The sequence below is a fragment of the Manis javanica genome, chromosome 9, assembly GCF_040802235.1.
Source record: "Manis javanica isolate MJ-LG chromosome 9, MJ_LKY, whole genome shotgun sequence".
In the NCBI taxonomy this organism is placed as follows: domain Eukaryota; kingdom Metazoa; phylum Chordata; class Mammalia; order Pholidota; family Manidae; genus Manis; species Manis javanica.
Genome location: NC_133164.1, coordinates 41802328 through 41829049, shown reverse-complemented (window position 1 = coordinate 41829049; position 26722 = coordinate 41802328).

Sequence of the window (26722 nt, the reverse complement as noted above, 5' to 3'; positions counted from 1 at the left end):
GTTTTGAATTGATTAATTCCAGGAGACCCAAAATATTTTTGTGGTTCAGCGGTCAGAGTAGTGACTTACGGAAGGCAGGTGACCAAAGGCATTTTAGCTCAAGTTCATCTCACAGTGCGCAGTGTGAATCCTGAGCCAATCCTGAAATGTAATTGGAATAGCGATTCTCAGAAGCAGGCAGAATCTCCACATTGGCTTCCTGACCTGTAGAGTAAGGGATGTGGTGGGAAGGGCTGAACAGAAGCCACAAGTGGACTTTGAAGCGTACGATTTATCCTTTTACCTTCTAACTGCTAGAGAATGTTTGAGTCTATAAAGTTATAGACAACTCTACTATTCCTTTTTAATGTCATGAATTGTTTCTCTTTCTTTCTTTTCTACTCATTGTCTTCTTTCCCATTTTTACTTCCTCTTTTTTTCCTCACCAATTTTAGTTTATATGTTTGTTTTGCATTTAATGCATCTTTGTAAATCACACTGAATCATTTCTGGAAGAAATAAATAAATGAATAAATAAATAACAGTATTCTTATTGTTAAAGTATCATTTACATCCAGATCCACTTGGTTTCCTTTTTGCCTGTTATAGCAAAATTTTACTTCAAAATTATGTAGTATAGAAAGAAAAGCATCAAAAAGGAAAGAAAATTTTTAAGGTAAGTATGTTTGGGGGCCATAAATAAAATAGAAGTTAAAAAGCTGTTGGCAGTCAAAGCGACCAGCCCACTGAACTCTAAGTCTAGATGCAAGTAAAGGGAACCACACATATTTTTGATTACTGTTAGGCTGGAGGAAGGAAAAACAAGGACATGCAAACAGAACAGAGAGATGCCATAGGGGGAGAACAGACCAGACCCCAAGGTCTGTGCCTTATATGGAAAGGGGACAGCTCTGTCTGAATTCCCTCCTGATGTGCCAACTAAGACCAGGATGTCAGCCTCCTCCTTCTTGGAAGGAAAATAAGTTTCTAGTTGTCTATTATGTCACCTTTAGCCAATCATACCTCTCCACGCCCCCTAGGATAGCTTGCCCACTCCTCCCCCTCCTAACCCCTTATAAGCCCCCACCTCCCTGACCGAGTGTGACTTCCCCCACCTGTAATACCCAGACTGCGGAACATCACCTGGGAGTTGCACTCAAATAAACTACCTGGCCCTTTGTTGCCTCTCTTCACCTGTTTATTTCTGCTAAAATTTTTCTTACAATTACCACAGAATAAGGAATGTTTCCTGTAAAAAGAAGACTACTTGCTTAAACATAGGAATAGTGTATTCCCCATGCTCTTGACAGAAGGCTAAAGAATTCTTTTGTTAGTTGCCTCTAGAGGATACAACCAAAATTGAAATGAAGTTATCTGACAGGAGATCTCATTGCAGCTGTATAGTGAGGGAAATCATTTTTTTCTATATGTTGATGTCTGTAATCCCTAAACTAAGAACTGATACAGATCCTGCTATCTTGGTGACAGGAAATGAAATGAGATATTTTTACTATTAAGGGTCAAGACATCTGAGATCATCATATAAGTTTTGATTCTGGGCTGAAGTTCTCAGAGACCTGAGAGAAAATAACCATAAAACTAAACTATCCTATTTAAAATGATGCCACAAACCAAAATTCCAAATTAGATAAGTAAGAAAAAAAAATCTAATACTAGAAAGGCAACCATCTAAATAAATAGCTGCATAATTAGTTCATGCTGTTAAGAACTAATATCATAAAATAATTTAAGATACTTTGAGAATTTTTAAAAATAATTGTGATATACATTGAAAATAATCTGAAAATGAAATAAAAACTAAAAATTCTATTCTAAATAATGACAAAAATTATAAGCTATATGGAAATAAATTGTACAAATTCTGTGCAAACCTCTTCAGAATGATAAACTATATTAAAATATGCAATTGGGCCTTAAGAAATTGAATCATAAATGAAATGGAATACTTGGCTTCATAAAGATGACAATTCTCTATGGATTAATTGGCAAATTCAATGAAACTCCATTCAAAACTAAATAGTTCTGTTTGTTGTTTGGCTGGTAAAAGTTGTCTGGCTAATACTAAAGTCCATAATAAAAATTAAAAGGCGTTTCTGTTGCCACCTAAGATGGACTAAGAGAGAATTGATTTACTCTTCTATCTGAAAATAGCCAAAACAGGTTAAACAACATATATGCAGACAGCAGGCAACAAAGGACACTGACAGTGAGAGGTAGGAAGAAAACAATGGTCCCCTATGATTGCCCAAGCTCGCTTCCTTAAGAGGTCCCAGGCCATGGCACATGAGAAGGCATACAGGCAAGGCCACAGGCTTCCTGATCTGAGGAAAGAGACCATGGTGGCAACGGGATTCCCAGCTCGGAGTGATCAAGTGGAGATAGACATTCAGCAATCTGCACATGGTCCCTCTCAAGTAGTCAGCTGAATATTGATTAAGTGTATACATGTAACAAAAATAACATGAGCCTGGGGGAAAGAACTAGAGCAAAGCATTCATGGTAACAGTGCCAGTGTCCTGGACTCACAGTACCTCTTCCCATCAGCCAGCGTGGAAACTTCATAAGTCCCAGAGCACTGGGGTGGGTTCACCAAGGGTATTGCATGAGTAGTGAGAAATAATTATCTGCGGACAAGCATTGCTCTGGTCCCACCTATCAAATCTTGAAAATATCAGGTCAGTTTTCCCTCCAGAAAGCCTCCACAAGAAACCAAATCATTTTGAAGAGATATCCATAGCTGAGAGCTATATGACCTACTGCTAATGTTTCCTAAAAATTACAGATCTCTTAAATCCTAAGGTACATCTGACCATGATTTCAGGGAGGAGGCATTTTAATGACTGATTTCAACACAAGAAACAAAATCTAGTGGGCTGATGCCCCAAGGAAAAAAATTGTTTTTTTAAACTGTTGAGAAACCCCCTCTACACACACACACACACACACACACACTCACACACATGGTATACATCAGTTGCCAAGTACAGGTTTTCAGTGTACCCAGCATCCAAAGTAGTCTCCCACCAAAGGAACTGGCCATAAATCTCACAACTGAGTTTGAATAGTTAGCTCAAATTTTTGTTTTTTGAAGATTTCCTGAGGGCAGTCAGTCTAACCTGTCCTAACAGTCAGGTGACATCCATCCACCCCATGGCATGACAAGTAATTGTTATAGGAATGGAGGTGGAGGAGACACCCAGAGTAGTTTGCAGGTGTTTTGTGTGGGAGTTGCAGGAGCTGGGAGCATCTGTTCTTTCTGATATGTCAGAACAAACTAACAGGAAATGGCAGGCCCAAAAGTGAGTTAAATTCAAGATCCTTGCAGTGATTTGTAGGACCCGTATCAGGGTGCTTTCTTTCATGAGGAAGAATCCAGAGGTAGTTCCATAAGACAGATGCTATTAATGTCCCTCTCTATCCCATACATCCTGTATTCTAAGGTGTCCCTCCCCAGGGGCTAAGTTGTTGCTTTTTCTCCACTATCACAAGATCAGGGTGTATAATTCCAGAATCTATACATTTACTTTTTTGCCCAATCATCCTCTTCTTTCACACAGGTCTTTCTTCTTGATAGTCAGGTGCAAAAGTCACAAGGTAATTTTTATAAACCTGATAGATACCCTTTATGTCTTCTACTTTGACCTATGCTAGTCCAAGGGGAACTCAGCAAGGAGTATACTCAACAAAGTGGTGAATATCCTTATGGTATAAGACCATATCAATTAAAATAGGTGGCTGGAGCAGAATTAATATTGAGTCCCCAAGACCTTGCACCAACCATGTCTGCAGGGGTTACTGTCAGGGAAGAAGAATGCAGCATACCCAGGAGTAGTCAGGATGGAGTTACAGTTTTTTTGGAAAAAGCCTACATATCCCCTGTATCTGTTGTCCTCATCATTATCTAGACTAAGAGGAGATGATCCCCTGCAGAGCAAGGACAATCAGTGGCAAACTGCCTTTCTAAAGTCAAAGAAGTGAGGGAGACAGAGTCAGAAATATTTGAGTGAAGTTTCTTAGGAGACCATTCCAGGGCTCAGCAACACCAGATACCAGTGGAAGGGGAATGTGGAAGATCAATTAAGTGACTTGTCATGAACCCAGCGTTCGGTGGCTTCTGTGATAAAAGATGAACCATTGTCAGATGGGAAATGATCTGAAAAACTGAAAAGATGACAAATAATAGCTTCGAGGCCCAGTGTGATGTATCCAGATTCAGATGCTCAGATTGGAATAGCATCACTATAACCGGAAAACATATCCACTGTGTGATATCACTGATGGCCCTAAGAGGGGGCTCAAAGTCATATGTAGTCCATCTGTCAGGAGCAGGTCGGACAACACTTCCCTTTACGTGAAACACCTGGATCAACTTTTGTTAAGTGTCAGAAATCTGGCAAGGAGTCATAGTGTCCGCATCAGAAACACAGTGTTGTTTACTTAGAGCCCAGTTTATGTTGGTGATGTGTTTCCATGCCTGTTGGGATTGATGAATTCAGATGGAAATGGAGGGAATTTTGGTGTGGCTTGTTTAGTAGCTTGATTTCAGTCAGTCTTATCAGAGTATATGTTCCCTCACAATTGCCATCTACATGTGTAACCCAGACAATGGCTGCAGTTTGTTTCTACAATCAGAGACCCCGAAGACAGGTGTGAATCTGTCAGTGTATGTCAGAGAAAGAGCCAGTCTATAGCAGTGCTCCAAGGGGTCAGTAAAAACATAACAGATTTCATGGGCAGAGCTGTGAAAATGGACTTGATTTCTGCCAGATCAGGGAAACAAATCGTATCCATTTTTGGCCGTGGTTCATTGGTGCTGAGGTTCAACAGCTATACCAGCCTGATGGACGCCATCACGTTTCAGCTTACATAAATAACCATTGAACCAGGCCTGGAACTTAGGAGAAGCTCTGTGAATTGAGACTCCAGGTGATTCAACAGCTTAGTTTAAGCCCAGTTGGGATAAATTTTCCCCTAAAGTGATAGCTGCCAGGTAAAGGTGACATATTACCAGCACCGTGTTGTCAGTGTTCTGGAATATACATTCCCATTTCACAGGTGAGTCTTGTTGGCTCCTTCTTAGCTTGCCGACCATCAGGTCTGAGAGGACAGACCCCCAGTGGCAGGATCATGCCAAAAGTAACAAGGCATGCATGGGCTAGGAGTTACATTTCAATAGGAGTGAAGTATCAAGCTAATAACTTCTTTTTAAAATTCTGTGTAATTGGTAGCCATGTCTAGAAGGCAAGTCCAAAACTCAAAGGATGCCTCCAAGTAGAGGCTACTTCTCTCTGCCAGAAGCTCCAATTAGCAGAAGCATCAGTCACCAACATGTGGCACTAACAGATCACTAGGATGTGGTGCCCCAAATACAGAAATGTCAACAGCTTACTGGATGCATTCTAAAGGTTTGGGTATATTGGTTTGGGTGACACTCAAAGGGTGTTGTGTGGTTTAGCCAAATAGAATATATAAAGGAACAAGTAGAATACTCAAGTGAGGCAGTATCTTTCTCTAATATCTAGAGTGCAGTAAGGTGCTGGGCCTCTTTTTGGTTGGAGGGGAGCTGAGGAGAGGCATTGTTCCTTGACTGCTAAAAAGGTTATCCATTGTGAACCCACTCACACAGTTCTGGGAAACATGACTTGCCATGAAGGCCCCTAACTTTTGTCAGCGTTTATCATTAACACCTTCTGGAGGAGGTGTGATAACACCAAGGTTAGCATCATCGAGTCCTAGGCTTTTAATTATCAACTAACAGTACAACATCTACATAGTGAAAGCTTTGAACATTATAAATTAGAACCATTCATACTAAATTCTAATCCACCCGAGACTGGCAAGGCACAGGTAGTATAAGTGTTTTTGTGAGGGTACTGCAAACATATACTGGAGACTATGACATGAATGTGAACGTTTCTTGATCCTGATATGTCCAAGACTGTGTGCCAAAGTATTAGTCTGTGTAATGGCTTCAGGGGCAGTCACAAAGTCTGGAATAGCCAGAGCTGTAGTGGGAACAACTGAATTCACTTAACAATAATCCATTATAAACTTCCTTTACCACAGGGCATACAAGGCTGTTGTACTGAGTTAATGTATCTCGTACTGCTCCTGCTGCCATTATGTCTTTAATTAAAGTGGTAATTTTCCTTTCTCCTCCTAGCATTCTGTGCCGATCTTGTTGGATCACATGAAAGGTTGTAGGGAACCAAGCTGGGTAGCCATGTGTGGGTCCCACTAGCCCTTCTATGTATGCGGCTGCTCCTGAGAAGAATATCCTTTGGCACTGTGGAATAGGAGGCATATGAATATAACACATTAATTCCTACTAAACATTCATATGTAGGAGCAACAATAATATAATTAATGGACCCAAAGGGCCCCATTAATGGGGTCATCTTAGCTTTCCTTCTTCATTGTGGACTCTGCCCAAACACTCGTAGATATATAAAAGCACCTTTTCCTTCCACAGTTGTGAGGAGGCTCCTGCATTTCACAGAGCCATAACTGATTAAATCCCTTGCCTCAGAATTCCCCAGCATACCCAGATGGGGCAATAGGTACTCTGCTTACTCTTGATGACAAGATGTCACTAGTCCCACCTCTAATCATCTTTACTTATAAAGTCCCTGAATTCTGAATAGGGGAGGAGAGACTGATAAGGGGATACAGAAGGAGAGAGTTGTCCCATGCCATCAAATAAGGCTTAGCATTTACTTTTTGTTTGAGCTCCATGGCAATAAGCGCAGCCCAACCAAATAAACTTTCCAGTGTTTTGGTCTAGTGCTATTTACTAGGTAGCAGGGACCTCACTGCTAACACCATTTCAGCCTTGGGAATCCCTGATTCAGCTCCAGAAGAAGCCACAAGCTCTATTTTTCAATACTGCTCACTATACAGACCTCCTTGAAAAACAGTACAGAACAAAGACAGGAAGTGTCTTTGCGTGTAAGACATGTAGTAATGCAAGGCCCATGGTGAGTTATCTCCCAACAGTTTTAATGGACATAGTTTTGTTGATGTTCTAGTTTTCAGAAATAGAGAACTGAAACCACCGTATTTTACTCATATTAAATAATTCCTGACCAAATGTATTTTCCTGTCCATGTCTGAACACTTTTTTGATAAAGATAACTGATCTGTATTTGTACTAAATAATCCTGGGGTTAGTTAAAATGTATTTAGCTCTGTGTTCTGGGAAATACTTGCTACTGAAAGAAAAGACTGAACCAATGATAATAACTTATTTATTAAGACACAGTTTAATCATCAATACACACATCAAGACAGTTGCTCCCTGTGCCCACAATCCAAAGCTATGTCATAAACTAATGCTGATGAAACTAGATCTCCACCTTGTAGGACTGTCCTTAAAGCTACACAGATCAAATGCTAAAGCTCTGTATTCCCCACTGCTTCAATGACTGCAATAAAACTTGTGACTGGGATCCCTGGCATTTTCACTTGGAAAACTTGATTATAATTTTGTTGCCAACTCAGTTTTGCCATTGCTTATTTTTACAAGTAACTTATTATATTTTGGGAAATTACATAGCTAAAAGAAACCTCCAAAATGCAACAGATAAAACTGTATCATTTTTAAACAAATGTCTTTAAAAATGTATATGTGCATGTACAATTTATTCAGAGTAAGAAAAAGATTTCTTTATGCCTTGCTTTTATGTTATCACTAAGTTGAATGATTTTGTTGTATCATCTTAAAAGTCCTAACGCATGCATATATTATGCCACTAAAATAACAAATATTCAAACTCACAATTCACTTTTTAGTCTTCAAAATTCTGCCACCAGATCAAATAATCTGCAACCAAAAGGTTATATAGTTTGTGCTGTTAGAGTAAATTTGGAGGTATTGGGTAATAAAAGTAAAATAAACTGCAATACTGAAAAGATCTCTCTGGGGAATAAAATATAGACAGTATAATACAAGAAAAATAAGCATAACCAAAACAATTTATTATTAAATTATCTCATTTCTTTATTTCTGAAGTATAATATTTTTAGCAGCTTTTCGATAGAGCCTGGGAATTCTGACATGCACTTTTGATTGGATACATTTCAGGTGCCTAATTAGGTCTAATATTATCCTAGTGCTGTTTTTATTTTTCCTGCAAGTGGTCTCTCTGTTAAGAGAAGGTAAAAATTTCACCACTTGGTGGTGCTGTTGGATAATATAAAAAACAAGTTATTCCTTGAGCATATTTTTAGAGAGCTGGTTATGGTGAGTTAAATAAAATTAAGGGAAGGACAGCTTCATTCACCTCTGTCATCCCCTATTTTTCATTTCTCCTTTTGACACAAAGAGTATAAATTAGGCAGAATGGTTACTACTGATGACTTGGGTCCTTGATAACTAACAGAAGGGAGCTGAGATCTTTAACACAAATTTCATGGCATTGGAGATTGCCGATTAATGAGGCTATTATTTTCATTTTAAAATTGTCCCTGTTGCAGTTTGAAAGATTGCTTCAATTACACACTTTATTTTCATCCTCTCAAAAGGGCAAGGTTTTGTATGACTGCTCTCATGTTTTCACCTAGCATGATGACCACTGGATTATATTATTCTGTTCTAGATAGGAATGCAAGTATTTTAACTTGTTACAGTATTTTTATACCAAAATGAATAGTCATACATGTACAAATCTGAGTAACTGTTTGATTATAGTTGATGTCAGAATATTTTCAGATAAAGAGTAACAAGCAAATGACTCAATGCCATTTACTGTTTATAATAATTGCACAGCCTTGCCTTCAGTAATATACAGTTTTATCAAAAACAAGTGCTCTTAAAGTAGTAACAGTTTTTCATATTCATTTGGTGCTGTGTTTACGTAGCTCAGCTTTGGGTTTCACATTTTAAAAAAGCGTATATTATATGATTTTTATGAAGTGTTCACCATGTATTCCTTCCACCATATAAACACAAGAAGAAAAGTTATTTCACTAGTGTATTTTTTCTATTATCTATTAATGGGGGCAAGTCCATGAATTTCTTATGTCCAGAGGTAACCTAGGCTCTACGTATTCCACAGTGGGTGTGAGATGGAAAATTATATGAAAAGGATTTTCAATGACAAAATGAAAGTTTTCAGTTTCACTTCAAAGAAAAGAATCCAGCAGACACATATTCTTTGTCACGTCAGTAGGCAGATATATTATTAACATCTTTGACATGGAAGAAAAGGCAGCCTGAGGGTCCCAAATTCTGTTTCTATAGATAAAAGAATAAGCAGTTAGCTCTGCTACTGAACAACAACTATTATAAATATACAGCAAAGAATGAACCCTAAGTTTATCTGTAACTCTATGTGCCTATTTAACCTTAGGGTCATAACTACTTGATTTGAGTTTCCATTAATGCTTTTATTTCAAGTGCAGTTGGTAACAATGAGAGTAGTTAGTGAAAAATTATCCACTACAAAATGTATGCAAAGACTAATATAACAGCCCATAATTCTAAAAATCTACTGATACAGATAAAACCAGCTATTCACCTTCCCTAAGACAGCAGATAATGAAAATGTGCAGTGTCTGTTCATTAACAAGATCTACTCAGAATGGTTAAAGGAAATTCTATGCTGCCTACTATAAGAATCTGAACTTTTGTCATAATCCTATTAATATTAAGAAATTTTTTTAACCTTACTGGAAAGTAGCTGAGTTTTCTCAGGAATAATGTTTTACATGGTTATTCTTTTATTCTTTGTAGATACAGCAAAAGTAATTCTCCTTATTTTATCAATTACTCTGAACTTTCCTTCACATTACTCTTGCTTCTCCAGGTCAGTTTTTACCTCCCACATTTCTTCTTTGTAATTACTTTAAACATGGTAAACAAATGAAACAAACAAAAAGCATAACAGATAAAACAAAAAATAGAAAAAAAAATACACATTTTTACCACATTTCACATTATATTGTTTTGTTAGAATAGAAACACTGAATTAATTATAACTCAAATGAAATCTAAAACAATCATAGTTCTAACATTAAAAATTGTAAAATTGTTGGTTCAACAATCTTGAATGCAACTTTCTCACTTATAGAATGACAACACGTGGCTATTGAGAAATTGAAATGGGGCTAGTCTGAACTGAGATGCATTTAAGTTTGAAATATAAAACTGATTTCAAAGAGCATAAAAACAAGAATATAAAATATTTCATTAACAATTATGTTGGTTCCATGTTAAAATGATAACAATTTGTGCATATAGAGTGAACTATGACATGGTATCAAAGTCATTTTAATGTTTCCTTTTGCTATTTTAATGTGTCTCTGAGAAAATTTAAAATTGTATGCTTGGTTCACAGTTTTGGCGTGCAGTATCATTCTATAGGAACTAAAATGTTGAAGGTATTTTTGCTCATGACAGAAAAGAGCACAGTAATCTTTATGAGTTATTTTGAACAACATACATTTGTTATTTCAGAATATTCCTTTCATATTTAACTTACTGAATGGAATATTATTTTTTCTAATGAAGTGTTTCAAGATTTCAAACTTGTATTGCTATTTGTATAGTTTACCTTAAAAATCCAATCACTGGCACTTTGTTAGTAAAACTAATCTTTTCAGGGAAGATGATCCTCTAATGTTAGGGACAAATTTTGAGGAGAATAGAGATAACTGTGAGAAAGGATAAGCTCCTACCTAGTCAGTCAAAGCAGCCTTACCCTCAAATGTTTTCCTCCATTCCCTCACAATTATTAGATTTAGATGCTAATAATGCCACTAAGCCAAAACTCCCAATGTTAAAAAAAATAGTGTATGAAATATTATAGCAGATATCTTACTGATTTGGTTGATGAGTTTCTATTCCCCTTCATTAAGAATTTGTAAGACCATGAATTAACCCCTCTGTCTTTATCAAGAACTTATTAAAAGAAACATGTTGTTCTCTGTGGGTTACTGCTTTCCATATGGAAGCGAGACATTACTTTAAAGGGATACCTAATTCTCGTGGCAGGAAAAAATGCTATTGCCACTATTCTTTGTCTAGAAATGTCTAGCTGTGTGTTTGTAAAATATATCTTTTTTAAGCCTAAGATTATAGTGAGGTCCTTTTGTCACTAATTATATATATTTCACAGATAAAAATAATTTATTCTCAAAGGAATGCTCTTTCTTTGTTAGGTTGTGTCATGTTCAAAACATCATGTGTTTGAAGAATAGCAATAGTCATTTTCTCTCTTACAGACATATAGTTTCATTTGTTAATATATGTATTTATTATGAAAATGCTGCTGAGTTCCTGCTCTTCACAAGCATTAGGTTATTTGCAGCACCAGAAAACAAGATAAAACCCACAAGACTAGAAACTATTTCCTTAGTGGTAATTTTTTCAGATGATGAGTTTGTTTTTTCTGTTTTTTTTTCTCATGTAACTATCCCCCAGATCAAGATGTACATCCTCAGTCATTTTTTTCACCCTTTCCTACTTCCTGTATCCCCCTCAACCCTTCCCCTATGGCAACCACCAGTCTGTTCTCTGTGTTTATGAGTCTCTTTCAGTTTTGTTTCTCTGTTTTGTTTTTTTAGATTCCACTTAAAAGTAAAATTATATGGTATTCATCTTCTCCATCTGACATATTTCACTTAGCCTGCTACCCTCTAGGTCCATCAATGTTGTTGCAAATGGTCAGATTTCATTCTTTTTTATGGCTGAGTAATAGTCCATCATACATATGTACCACTTCTTTTTTATCCATTCATCTACCAGTGGCAACTTAGGCTTTTTCCATATTTTAATTATTGTAAATAATAATGCAATAAATGTAAGAGTACATATATCTTTTCAGATTAGTGATTTTGTTTTCTTCATCTAAGTTCCTGGAGGTAGAATTGCTGGGTCATAGGGTATTTCTATTTTTAGTTTTTGAGAAACCTCCACACTGCTTTCCATAGTGACTGCACCAATTTACAATCCCACTAGTGGTGTAAGAGGATTCCCTTTTCTCCACATCCTCACCAACACTTGTTCTTTCTTGTCTTGTTGATATTAGCTACTCTGACTGGTGTGAGGTGGCACCTCATTTTGGTTTTTATTTGCATTTCCTTGATAATTAGTGATGTTGAACATCTTTTCATGTGTCTGCTGGCCATCTGTATGTCTTCTTTGGAAAAATGTCTATTTAGGTCATTTGCCTATTTTTTATTACTTAGGTGGTGGCTTTTCGTAATCTTTTTTATTAGTGTAAAACTGTGGAGCAAAGAAGCTAAATCACATTGCTACAGGAATGGTGCATTTCACTGGTGGACTTAACATTCAATTTATAGAAAGGTAATCCATAATAGAACTCATAAATTAGAATATTCCATCATATATTTTGTCTTTTTTAATCTCTTGGTTAATAAAATCTCACTTTTCTTTGTTTCTGAAAAGTGATTTTTATATTGAAGTGCAGTGGTGAATGAAGAAAAGCATTTATGACCAGTACTACCTTCATGGACATAATTTCCTTTTGCTTTTCACAGCAAATTCCGAGTAATAAAAATAATGGTTAGGTTAAAAAATCTGGCTAGTTCTTGTTTAGTGTTTAAAAGAAAATATAATGGAAATCAGCAGATAATAGTGGATTTGAAATGATCCATTACTTACTTTCTTCCTTCCACCTATAAAATAGTCCTTCCTTAGAATTATCCTAAACAATTGATTTCTTTGGGGGCAGGAAGGAATTGAATCTGTATGCAATGCAATTGCTTACATGTGACCTTGAACAGTTCTCTTCATTTTTAATGTTCAGTAGGTTGTCTAAAGCAATCAAATAATATAGCTCTGAAAAGCAAATGTTTTACTTAAAAAAGAATATAGTGGATTTAAAGTAAAATGAATGTATAGGTACTAGTTACTTAGTTGCTCTTGATGTTATGTTGTGTAGGAATATACCATATAAAGATACACAACCAACAATCCCCCAGAAAATAGAAAAGTAGCTAATGATTGTTGGTCCAAACTACCTAAAAGTATTGTTGTGTGGTCATGAGGGCTTTAAGAATTTGCCTACATTAAAGTTCTGTGGCAACATTACTGCTACGGAGAAGGACAATATAAACCAAGTAACAAAGATCTGTACAGCAGTGCAGCATTGTGAATCAATATGAATGGATGAATTCATGTTAATCAGTAAACTACCAGCAAATGCTGTGAAAAACAGAGTTCCTATAGGTTAAATATGTACTTGGGCTTAGCACTTGCAAGATATTTCTTTTTAATTGGACTGTGATTTTGTTGTCCATCCTTAAGATCTTCGTGAAAACTTTTTATGAATTCTCTTCATTTCAAATCAAATCCTTGATTGCAGTCTATAGATGAGCTGGCCCCTGACTCTCCAACATTTCCAACTGTATTTCCTTTCTCAATTCCTCAACAAAACCAATTAAGGTTTTGTTTCAGAGCATTTTGAGAGCATGTTACATACCTAGAGAATGTCTATCTCCAAATATTTGCATGGTTTCCTCCCTGTATTTCTCTCTCTGTTCAACCCCCAACCAAACAAAAAGGCCTTCTCTGACTACAATAGCACTTCCTTCTTCTGTATATCCTCTTACCTTTATTTTTTTCACAATCTGTATATTTTTCACAATACATATAAATGCATCACTAAGTTACACATTTGCTTTAGTGAATGTAATTAACATTATAGCTTCTGTAACCAACAATCAACAAAAATATATCAGTTTAATGCAGTAAACATTGATTTCTCCTTCACATTACACTTTGACTCTTATCAGGAGGTCCTGCCCCAAGCTCTGGCACTTGGGTCATGGATTCTTCTGTCATGTGCCTCTGCCATTTGCTAAGGTCCTTAGCATTAAATCAATGAACCCTCATACAGAGAGACAGCGAAGAGAAGTGCAGAGCTTGCCATGGCTAAATTGTAAAGTGGTATATATCAATTCTTCCTATCACCCCGCTGCCAGTCGGACATTCCCATTATAACTGGAAGGAGAATGTAGGTATGCTGTGTGCTCAGGACAAGAAAATAGGACTGATAATCCTTAAACAAGGTCTACCACAATACTTACTTGTTCACGTTTATGTTCTGACTTCTTAGCTACATTGTACATCTCTGCAAGGCAGCCACATTCTCTGGTTTTTCTGCTCTATCCCCATTGCCCCGGACAGAGCTTGGCATGTGGTAACTACTCGATGAGTATTTTTAAGTGAAAACATAAATGCAGTGTTTTATCTTTTGTTCCACATTGGTCTAAAGTCAGTTAACATGTATACTAGAGGCAAGAGAATTGTCTGGCATCAGCATTCCCGAGCTGATTGGCACTGATTGGAAATGTAGTTGGAAGCTAGTAGCTCAGGCTCACTTTTATGGCAATGAGCTCAGGCTTTTATTTGATTCATTCTGGTCACATACTGGCATTCAGGTGTGCGTATATAGTAGACAAAGTTCCTCTAACCATAAAATAGAATTTAGAAATATATAATTTCATTATTTTATTTTACAAAGTTAAATTTAAAAATTTAAAGAGCATTTGCTTTTACTTATTTTTTTAAGGGAAAATATTTGGACTGATACTATATTTAATTCACCAGGGCACTGATTTCTTTTTATAGTGTTTGTAGAGAACTTAACACTTTGAATATGCTTCTTGGTCTGCAAATATATAAGAAAGCAGTTGTCCTAATTTGCTTCTCTTTCACAAAAATAGAACATGGGACTCAGAATCCATTACTTCTATAATATCACCAACTTACAAGCAGCTAGGTTTTAACCTGATGTTCATTCTACTGTAGTAAGAAGCACAAGCATTTATGAACAAAGCGTTCATAATCTCCAAAGTAATTTGCCCAGCAAAATTATCTTAATCATTAATTTTCAAATGCATTTTTTGATACTATTGACCACAGTTTTCTAATTTATTGCCTTCAAAACAGCATGAATTCAAAGCTCACATGAGTCTTTTTTGTCAAATATAATGAGACCTTCACGGTGAATTTTCTAATAGGGGAAAATAAGCTAGAATGGAGAGGAGAGGAGATATATTACTCTACAGGGGACGGTCTGTCTCCAAAACGTGGTTACCTGAAGTTGGATTAATTTGTCTCAGTTCATTTGGTAACCACCCACAGTATAATATATGAGTAGTAGTCTCAGAAGGGTCTCTTCAAAGAGTGTCTTAGCAAGAATCCACATAGCTCAAGAGCTGTTAAATCACAGCTCATGTTAGAGGCAAGTATTCAAATGTACAGTTTACCTCTTGGGTGGATGTAAAAGTTGAAAGATGACAAAGGGTGGATTTACAGCCATAGTCAGAAATTAAGTTGATATGCAAATAAGAGACCAATATTAAAGACAGAAACTAAATAATTATAATAATAATAATGAACATAGATGGGATACTGCAGCTTATTCCGTTTTGGGACATCCTTCAGTTTACTGCTACCACCTCAGATTACAGATTTAGGGTTGCAGAGTATTTTTGAGCCTTACCCATCAGTAGAGACGAATTCAAATATGTAGAATTGTTTGGGACTTACTGGTCCAGGTCCTAGAAAACATGAGTCCATAAACTATAGGTTTTTAAATATCTGCTTTAGGGAAGGCCAGTGCTGAGGCCATAAGAACTGGGAGTGACCAGTGGAAATGTGAACATTCCAGGATTGGTGCTTCTGGAACAGGATAATTGAGAATTTTATGGCATGGCATCATCTCTTAGAGTGTGCATGTGCTGTGTTTTTAATTCCTCTCTATTTATTTAGAAAGAGAAATAGCAACATGTTATATAGGAAACCAAATTGTATAAATTATGATAATCATTTCCTTGTGTAGAGAATATTTATATGACATTTGTAAAATATTAACCAATAGTAAAATCTTTTTTTTTTTTTTTTTAGCATTTAGCATTTATTTACAGAATAAAAGTTCACAAAAAGACAAGAGTACATTCCTGAGAGTTGAGGCATGAGGAGACCCAGGATGGGTCACCTGAGAAAGATTTTTTACAAAGTTTTAAATTATGATAGCTCTATTTTAATTATTGCAATTACAGAGAAATATTACACATTGACTTTTAAATAAGTTTTACATAAATATGCTTAAGGGTCCTCTCAAGGAAAGCTAGAGAGTATGGCTAGATACAAAAGAAATAGAAAAACAGACAGGGAGAGAAAGAAACAAGAGAGAACAGGAAAAGAAAAGAGAAGGAGAGGGACAGCACTGTAGATGCTAAGTCAGAGTTTAAAAATGTAAAATGATAGAAACGAACACACTGACCTTTTTTTTTTTTCTCATCAGTCTCCAATCTTCTGAAGCATAACAAACAAGTTCTTACATGGTGAACAAATTCTTAGATAGTGAATAAGTTCTTACATGGTGAACAGTGCAAGGGCAGTCATCACAGAAACTTTCGGTTTTGATCATGCATTATGAACTATAAACAATCAGGTCAAATATGAATATTCATTTGATTTTTATACTTGATTTATATGTGGATCCCACATTTCTCCTTTTATTATTATTATTATTTTTATTTTTAATAAAATGCTGAAGTGGTAGGTAGATGCAAGATAAAGGTAGAAAACATAGTTTAGTGTTGTAAGAGAGCAAATGTAGATGATCAGGTGTGTGCCTGTAGACTATGTGTTAATCCAAGCTAGACAAGGGCAATAAAACATCCATTGATGCAAAAGATTTCTCTCAAAACAGGGGGGGTGAGGTTCTAAGCCTCACCTCTGTTGATCCCCAATTTCTCAGCTGATGGCCCCCCTGTGACTGTGCCTGTCTTAGGTTGTTCCTCCCTTGAGGAATCTTACCCGTCTCTGGCTAACCAGCCATCTTCCGGGGCCATACAGGGAAATGTAAAGTTGGTAAGTGAGAGAGAAGCAATATTCTTTGAAAAGGTTAGCTTTTTACTTCTTTGCAGATTTATGCCCTGTGGCTTCTATGCCCAGCATTTGTCTTGAGGTATCTTTACCACTTGGAGGAATTATGATACTCGGTAAATTCGATATGAGGCACGAATTCTATTTAAGGGTTGTAATTAGGAAGGAAGAAGAAAAGCTATAGAGGTAGCATATGGAAGAAAACATGGGAGAATTGATTATTTCTTTGACATATCTTCTTGTAGAGTAACTTAAGCATGTATAGGTTTTAAACTACTAATTAAATTGTGCACACACATTAACATAATAGGAATACAGTTACATAACCAAAGCAGATCTGTAATTACCAGCCATCTCCAGTGAAGCCAAGAAAACCAGTTAGGCACCCTAGGCATTTGTGAAAATTTGTCTATGATATGATGGATATTGTCCAACTGTACTTGAACAGTCTGAGAGAAATCAGACAAATTAAAACAACCCATTCCTGGGGACTGTTCACATCCCATATGTTCTTCTAACAGTAGATAGTGTGTAGTTGTAAGATTTTTGAGCGCTACAACTTGTACTTCTCCTAATTCTTGGTTGAGTTCCAACAGTATAAATCCAGTCAAATTTGTTGTTTTGCTGTATGCACAGGCCAGCTTAGATATCTCCTTCTTCATTCCCATGGCAAGTCCAGGAACCGGTGGGATGGATGCAGCTACAACTGCAGCATCGTAAAATCTTTTAATTAAGAACTTTTTATTTCTATTTTATAAATTTAGAATTTTATTAGTAAAATATTGCTTTTTAAATATCACAGTGTGTTAATTTGGTAATAATTAGAAATTGTTTTAATAGACAGTGCCTTACTTATGTCAGTAACTGGCCATATTATAATATTATTAGAGAAAGAACAAAATATAAAAGTTATGGATCCATGCTCATTTCCTTTTTCTGATGAATGTGTAGCTTTTAGTGTTTTTCCTTAGTTTAATGATATACCAGAGAAGTTTCGGTCACTATCTTGGCTCTTATATGGGAACTGCATGGGTGACATTGGTTATGAACTTAAAAATTCTCAATTGTAATCTGTGACCCTTTTAAGAATATTAACCCAGGCTCATTAGTTTTTTCTTATATTGGATATTGAGTGATTAAGTGAGTTTAATTTGATTTTTTAAAGTTCTGGATATTAATATTTGTTAGTTTTATGGGTTTTAGTATTATTTCCTATTTTTTAAAAAATTCCTTTGTGACAATGCTTATTCTGTTAAAAAAACCCATTTAACCTTACTTTAAGAATTTATATCACAACTGCCTTAGATCAAGTTTCTATGTATGATTGTCTAATTTTAATAATTTTTTTCTGTTGCATTGACTGATGTCCCTACCACTCACCAATACTGCACTGACTTAATTTTTGTAAATTCATAGAGTTTCTATGCTGGAATGTGTTCTACTACCTTTGTAGATTAATTTAAGGGAGGATTGAATGTATTACTTAACTGAGTCTTCCAGTTCATGAACAATCAGGCTGGCTTTTTGTCTTTCTATCATTTCTGTAACTATCTTCTAAAAAACTTTTTGTGTCTTTTGCTAGATTGATTCCCAGCTATATTTTTATGATGCTGTAAATTATGAGTGGGATCTTTGTTTCCAAAGAGTAATAATTACTTTTATATGATAATTTTTAGCTAAATACTTTGCTTAATTATCTTATTAATTTAAATGGTTCACATATTAGAGTTCCTGATTTTTCTATGTAGTCAATCAAGTCAATTAAAAGCAAAGAAGATTTACTTTTTATGATTCTTATGACTTATATATTGTTTCTGATTTTAATGCATTTGCCAGAGCCTCTGATACAAGGCTGAATAGACATGTAGAAAGGGCAATTATATTCTTTCTATTTTAATTTAGATATTCCTCAATGCCAAATTTACTGTTTATTTTTAATATATCACTTATTAAGTTAAGAACATTTTATTTCTAGCTTCCTACATTCTTAAATAAGGAATGAATGTTGACATTTGTTAATTATTTTTAGGCACCTACTGGAATCATAATTTTTAAATTTCCCATATATTTTTGAATATGCCATATTTAATTGGTTTTCAAACTGAAATACATACAACATTTAAAAGTGTTCAAGAATTTTCAGACTACACAAACTTGAATGATTTTAATGGAATCAATTTCAACACTGTCAATTTCAACTTCATTCCTTCTGCCTATAGGTAAGTCTAAGAATATGCACATGTTGCCCTTTTACAATAGTCCTTTTGCATGTAGCCAAAGAAAATCCTAATTTTAACCCATCTAGAATTTTTCTATAATGAATTGACACTGGTTATTAAAGTACACTGAAACACAAACAAAGGGAAAAAGTAATCATATTTGTATCTGCAAAGACTCCTTTAGTCAAGGTGCCGTGAAGCTGAGGAGGGCAGTAAGACATTCTCTGTCTTATGCATGTTTTGTTTAAGAGTGCCTAGTGTGAAGCAAGGATGGACAGTCCTCTTTTACTGTACAAGAATGCTTCCCTGCTGGAGGAGAATCCAACAAGACGAAAGAAAAGAGAGCATCCTTAAATAGCAATGAAACTTTTAAGTGATCTTTATTTCTTTCATGTTAAAAATTCATGGCAACCCTTTCTACCTAATCTATCTGTCTATTGCAGATTATATTTTTGTTCCCCACATTTTACTCCCTTTCTGAAAATGGAGTAAGCATCCTGTACCTTTGTATTGTGATTTGTTTTGGCTTCCAGATGAATCAGCTTATTATTTATCCCTGATGCCTTCACCTGGGGTTTGGCCTTCTTTGACCAATGGAATATAAGGGAAAGAAGAGAGAGTGGCTGTGTAACTGTGGCAGGCTAATACTTTCAAAGTATCAAAAGCTCTAACCTACTTTTTTGCATGTTCACTCTTCACCACAAGAAAAACATATTGCAAGGGCTGATACTCTTTCAGCCTGTGTCCCAGAAGGAACACAGGTGGAGCAGACCTACATTGTCCCAAAGCCTAGCCTACTTTCAAATGAAAAACAAGAAGGTGAACCTGAAAACTCGCATTAGCTTATGCTGAAAATGTGAGGGCAGGGGTATGGCTGAAAAATTGTTCTCTGCCTCATACAAGAGCAGTATCTCAGATAATAACAAAAGCCAACAACTAAGATAGTTGCATTCACATGTATATTTGGGTGATGTTTAGTGATTGCTTGTAATCATTGTGAATAATGAACACTGTTATGGGTAAAATCAGGAATGACTTTTTTGAACTTGCTATTCTCTTTGCTCTGTGAGTCAAAACAAAGCATACAGATTTTCCCATGAACACAGATATGAACACTTGAACAGAACAGGAACCCTCAAGTCAAATGCATGTTTTGTATGTGTGTGTTTTACATTCCACTCTTCTTTTAAAGTATAGCCTCTTCTTTAGTGTGATTATAAACTGTTAGCTCAATGTAAAGCAATGCTGAAGGATAAAAATGCAGTGTTTCTTAAATGAAGATCTATTCACTGGCAAGCCAAACTATCACACTGTGAGAAAGAACAAGACTTCTTAAAAAAGACTTATGGAAAGCTAATATTTTTCTGCAAAAGGGACTTGGCTAAAGTGGAACAGTGAGGATTATATTTAGGTTCTGGTGTTCTTGCCCTAGAAGGATGCACAGAAGGAGAAAATAGAAACTATTGGGACTTATGCATGTGTTTCAAATTCTATTTCTGGAATTATAAATATACAAGGAACAACCTAGAAGGCTAAATTTGAGATATTCTAATATTGCTTCAAAGTTTCGATAAAAAAATACTATAAAATAAAGGAAACTATAAAAAGTATATATGCACCCATAAAAGAAGTAGAGTGGCATATAGAGTACATTAGTCAACATATTTTCTTTTGAGAAATTACAATCCAAACTACATATGTCTGAGGCTTACAGATACTCATTGAACAGACTTTATTATTATGACCATCATCACAGAATCAACCTATTCTATGAAGAATGAAAAGAAACACAGGGAAGTTAACTTCTTTTTAAGTGACTAACTCATATTTTTGGAATTAGATATATATTCAGAATTATACTGGCCATGGCACTGATAAGACAATTACTATGGTAATGAAATAGCATTATGAGAAGAAGGAAAAAAAAAAACAGGAATAACAGAATTAAAGGCCACCGCTTGCAATTCTCCAGATATCTTCCTGGAAAAATTTTTTATAAAAGGAGAAAATCACAAACAAAAACAAAGTAACACTTGATAATTTATGCTCGTACCTAAATCTCAGGATAGGAAATGGTGGCAAACCAGATAGAAAACACGGCTTGGGTTCAAACCTTCTTAACTTTTTCTTCTCCACAGTTCACACTCAGGATGAATAGAAAAGAAACTGTCTGGGTCATAGGAGAGAAGGGAGAGCAGTTTGGACCTCTCTAATGAAAGAACATCAATCCATTTTCCACCACTGAAGTCTTAGAGGAACCCAGATCGTGAAAATGGCATTGTCTTTGCTCTGGAATTTGACTGATCATATTAAACTGCCCATCCTTAGGGTGGAGAAGGGAAGGAATAAAGAAAGGAGTGAGTAAGAGTAAATGTGTATTTGTCAAAATCATGTATACTAATAATCTTGATAAATATCTGCCTTGAAGGAAAACAAAAGAAGCAGTGTGTTATTTTTTTTAGTTTGTAGAAATTTAATAGGAGACCAATATTTCGAGGGTTCTCTGAGACTTTAAAAGGAAAAATTATAGCTCAGAGATAAAAGAAATTGCTGAGAAAATGCCATTCCATAATCATGAATGAACCAAATAAAGATAGAAAAAATGTTAAAAAATAAAACATGACTGCAGCAATGATTCTGTGATATTAGAAGAGAAGGAAGTCAGGAATAAGAGGACATCTTTAAGTAGAAACACCTATCAAAGAAATGTATGTAAGTAAAACAAAATGTCCATGATGATTAAGCCAGATGTGATCTGAGTTCTACAAAAATTTTAAGGGAAAGTTGATGATTTTTAACTACATTCAAAATATCTGTTTTGAAGAGAATGATCTTTAAACTATAAGATCAAAACATCAATACTTAAAATACATGGAAGTCTTACATCAGTGAAAAACTTACCCACATGAAATCAAGTTTCTAATTACTGAGAAATATTATCTAAAGGCAGACTCTAAAAATAACAAGAAATAATAAGAATAAATGGCAAGATAGAACTCTTACTTCAAAGAACTATAACTACCAAAATTTAAGAACTCAAGAAAAGTTAAGGGATAGTATTCTGATATAGTGTTAAATATTGATATGGGTATTTGGGACCAAGGGCATTTGCATAAGTCACTTGTAAAATTCTAGGATCATTTAGATCCTAAATATGATTTGGTTGAATGATTTATTGATTTATTTATTTAAAATTTTTTCATATTGAAATACCTATAATAAATGCACAAATCTTACTGTATAGCTTCATGAATGTTGACATGTGTATACACTCAAGTAACTATTGCCCAGATCAAAATGCCATTCTTACCAATATTTTTTTTTCTATTCACCTATTTTATCATTTCCCCACCATTCCACTGTGGCAACCACCAGTCTGTTCTCTGTGTTTATGAATCTATTTCAATCTTGTTTCTTTGTTTTGTTTTTCAGATTCCATATAAGGGAAATCATATGGTACTTGTCTTTGTCTGACTTATTTCACTTAGCATACTATCCTCTAGGTCCATCCCTGTTATTGCAAATGGCCAATTTTCATTCTTTTTTATGGCTGAATAGTATTCTTTTACATATATGCACCACATTTTTTAAGCACTCATCTACTGATGAACATTTAGGTTGCTTCCATATTTTGGCTATTATAAACCATGCTGTGATCAACATAGGAGTACACGTATCTTTTTGGATTAGTGCTTTTGTTTTCTTCAGGTAAATTCCCAGGAGTGATAATTCTATTTTTAGGTTTTTGTGAAACCTCCATACTGCCGCCCCTAGTGGCTGCGCCAATTTGCAATCCCGCCAACAGTGTAGGTTCCTTTTCCTCCACATTCTTGCCAACACTTGTTATTTTTTGTCTTATTGGTCTTAGTGATTCCGACTGCTGTGAGGGGATATCCCATTGTGTTTTTGGTTTGCATGTCCCTGATGATTAGCACTGTGGAGCTTCTTTGGCCATTTGTATGTCTTTGGAAAAAAAGGTCCTCTGCCCATCTGTTAATCAGAGAATTAATTATTTTGGTGTTGAGTTGTGTGAGTTCCTTATATATTTTGGATATAAACCCCTTATAAGATGTACCATATACAAATATATTCTCCCATGCAGTAGGTTGCCTTTTTGTTTTGTGGATGGTTTCCTTTGCTGTGCAGAAGCTTTTTAAGTCAAATATCTTAAAAGGATCAATCATTAATACAATTTTACTAAGACATTATACCAAGAAAACCTCAGTTCTTTCAAATATGGATCTGATCAGTTCATGATTATGAAACCAATAACAACATAGATGTATATTAGTTAAGATTATAATAAAACAAAAGTCTCTCATAAGACACATCAGAACAAAATCTATACTCTAAAGGTGGATTGAAGTGCTTTATCTTCTGCACGTCTGTTCTTGGCTTCCTCTCCTTCACCATTATCAGAAACAGTAAAATATACTAAGAAAATATGAAGTTGAAACAGACTTTATTGCATTTTCAGCTACTGGATATAGCATAATTAAACTACAACCCAAGTGCTCCAACTAAAAAGCAGGTGACTTAAAAATATGATGCAGGTCCAGCCCACCATCTCCTGGACTTGCCATAAGAATGAGGAGGGAGATGTCTAGGCTGGCATGTGCATACAGTGAGACAACGAATTTGACCGGATCTGTACTGTTGGAACTCAACCAGGAGTTGGGAGGGGTGCAAGTTGTAGCACTCCAAAATCTCATGACTATAGACTATCTATGGTTAAAAGAACATATGGGATGTGAACAGATCCCAGAAATGGGTTGCTTTAATTTGTCTGATGGTTCAAGTACAGTTGGACAATATCCATCATATCATAGATAAATTTTCACAAATGCCTAGGGTGCCTAAATGGTTTTCTTGGCTTCACTGGAGATGGATGGTAATTATAGATTTGCTTTGTTTATGTCACCGTATTCCTATTATGTTAATATATGTGTGCAAATTAGTTAGTAGTTTAAAACCCATACATACTTAAGGTACTATACAAGAAGATATGTCAAAGAAATAATCAATCCTCCCAAGTTTCCTTTGTATGCTACATCTATAGCTTTTCTTCTTCCTTCCTAATTACAACCCTTAAATAGAATTCGTGCCTCATATCGAATTTACCGAGTATCATAATTCCTCCAGGTGGTAAAGATACCTCGAGACAAGTGCTGGGCATAGAAGCCACAGGGCATAAATCTGCAAAGAAGTAAAAAGCTAACCTTTGCAAACAATATGGCTTCTCTCTCACTTACCAACTTTACATTTCCCTGTATGGCCCCGGAAGATGACTGGTTAGCCAGAGACGGGTAAGATTCCTCAAGGGAGGAACAACCTAAGACAGGCACAGTCGCAGGGGGGCCATCAGGTGAGAATTTGGGGATCAACAGAGGTGAGGCTCAGAACCTCACCCCCCCCTGCTTTGAGAGAAATCTTCTGCATCCGTGGATGTCTTGATGCCCTTGTCTAGCCTGGATTAATACTTAGTCCATAGGCACACACCTGATCATCTGATCATCTACATTTGCCTTCTTACAGCACTAAACTATGTTTTCTACCTTTATCTTGCATCTACCTACCACTTCAGCATTTTATTAAAAATAAAAATAATAATAATAGTAGGAGAAATGTGGGATCAACATATAGATCAAGTACAAAAATCAAACGAATATTCATATTTGACCTGATTGTTTATAGGTCATATTGCATGATCAAAACCGAAAGTTTCTGTGATGACTGCCCTTGTACTGTTCACCATGTAAGAATTTATTCACTATGTAAGAATTCGTTCACCATGTAAGAACTTGTTTGTTATGCTTCAGAAGATTGGAGACTGACGAGAATTAGGCTTGAGATGGATTAATGATTGTACATTGAGCGTTGACCCCCCTATACTGAATTTTATTGTTGTTAACAACCATTTGATCAATAAATATGAGAGATGCCCTCTCAAAAAAAAAATAATAAATAAAAAAAAAAAAAAAAAAAGCAAACTAGTTTTGATATTAATGCCAATAAAATTAGAAAGCTATATATGTAAAAAAAAAAAATATGATGCAGGAAGTTGCTGATACCAAAATTTCACCTTACTTATATAAAGAAATATAAATTGGTAGCACACAGCTCATTAAGGAAGTTACTTCTGTTTAAAAACCCTTAGTATGTATTGGTATACCATAGACATTTAGCAAAATGATAGAACCTTCCACAAAGTGAGATTCAGTAGCTTTCTAAATGATGGTAAGAATCACTGTCATGCATTAGAAGAGAGGAAACAAGAATGGCGAGGGAAGAGCAGGTAGATGTGTGAGACATTACAGAGATAAAATTATTAAAATTGTGCAAAAAATGTGGTAGCAAGAAAATCTAAAAATTCAAGGTGATTCTTCAGTTTCAAGCTTTGATGAATAGAAGCAGTATAATATGTACTTTTATACCAGAATAGAATAGAAATCCTGAAGGAAGGTTATTTTAGTTTTTGTTTGTGTGTGCTGATTATCTTGGTGTTAAATGCACTGAATTTGATGTTATAGAAACAACTAGATACATTTTTCATTAATTTAGCAAGCTGTTTATCTAATTTTCATGGAGAGCACATTATGTATGAAGAGCCCTTGTATATATTAAGAGTGAGGAAAATATAGAAGCTATGAGAGTTTGAAGATTTAACAAAGTCACAAGTTAGCAAGGAAAAGATTGAAACTGATGCCTGTTTGACTCCAAATCTTGTGTTCTTTCTCTAACCTGGATCTATTTATGAGGGAAAAAAGGAGTAAAATACCTATTTATTCAGCCATTGCTTGATTTCTAAATGTTAGGCTTTGGTCCTCGCATTCATAGAGTTAATTCAGCTTTTTTCACCAGTGATGTGTCTTCCAAGCCTTCAAAGCTCAGGGTAGGATTGGTTTCTGTTAGATATGGGTTTGAAACCAGACTCCCCATTAAGCAGATGTATGACCTTGAGTGACAGCCTTAACCTCCTGGAGGTTGAACAAAGCTGTTAATGAGCTCACAAAACAGGTCACTGAGAGAAGTGCTCACAAAGTGCAATTAGGGAAAGGAAGCCAGCCAATTTGTAATCCAAACAGGAATTGATTCAGTTAGGCATCAGGAAGGCACAAGGCTAGGTTATATCAATCAACCAATCGATCAGTTGGGGTTAAGAAAGGAGAAACAATCATGAAAGATCATTTGGATATGAGTGTACTAATTCTGACTTATTTTATATCCTAACTCCATGTCATCTGTTTTTAAGGGATGTTCATCTCAGAGGCAGTGAGCAGTTTGAAAAACTAGAGCACTGAACTAAGAAAAAATAATTGAACTTATCTTAAAATATTATTTGCTCATTGTCAATATTATGGTTTAGGTTATGGAAATAGCAGTGGATTAGAACTAAGGAGATTTGCTTCCCAGTGCTTATCTAGTACAAATATGCTGCCGGCCTCTGCTGCCAGTCCTTGAATATCTTTGAACCCGGTTATCTACGCCGTGGAAATGAGGATTTTGAATAAATAATTTCCAAAGATCCCTTTGACATAAAGTGCCTATGATTCTATTACTTGAGTTCCAAAAAAAACAACAGAGATAGAAAAGAAAGCTTCAAACAACTAAACATATACAGATATTAAAGATGAGCCGG